This window comes from Vollenhovia emeryi, unplaced genomic scaffold, assembly GCF_000949405.1.
Source record: "Vollenhovia emeryi isolate VEMERY1.0 unplaced genomic scaffold, V.emery_V1.0 DF939145.1, whole genome shotgun sequence".
NCBI classification, from domain to species: domain Eukaryota; kingdom Metazoa; phylum Arthropoda; class Insecta; order Hymenoptera; family Formicidae; genus Vollenhovia; species Vollenhovia emeryi.
This window is the reverse complement of record NW_011967221.1, coordinates 3,699,872-3,700,570: the sequence shown is the minus strand read 5'-3', so window position 1 is coordinate 3,700,570 and position 699 is coordinate 3,699,872.

The window sequence follows — 699 nt, the reverse complement described above, 5'->3', positions numbered from 1 at the left end:
ATACATGCACATTTCTTCTTTCTGCTTGCGTTACGCACATGTAATATAGAGAATTCTAAAGTAGATCGTATTATAATCTCGCTGAATAACAAAGTATGTCAATAGTTACTTTTATTAAAGCTTGGAGACCAGTACAATGTGATATACAATATATATATAATTATAATATATAATATTATAATATATATAATTATAATATGACATAATTAATATTAAATGACAATACATGACAATATTATATTATATATATAGTATTTAAAATATAACTAATAATTTAATGTTATTGAATATAATAATAAATATATAGTTTATATATATATATGTAAAGTGTCGGTATTAATCTAATACAATCTAGTATTATATTATACCTAAGATATACAGGGTGTCAATGAATGTTTGGGACTTTTTTTGTGTAGATAGAGCGGACTAAACTGAGTCGAAAAGTCTTCTACCATTTTGCAATTGTCGCGATAGCGAATTATTAATTATAAAAAAAAATCACCGTCTTAGCCTGGACTATCGTCCAGTGTAAGCGTGTCATCTCGCCGCGCGCTTGCATTGGGGAGGCTGGGCTAAGATGGCGATTTTTTATAATTAATAACTCGTTAACTATTGCGGAAATTGCAAAATGGTAGGGGACTTTTCGACTCAGTTTGGTCCGCTCTATCTACACAAAAAATAAGTCCCAAACATTCACTG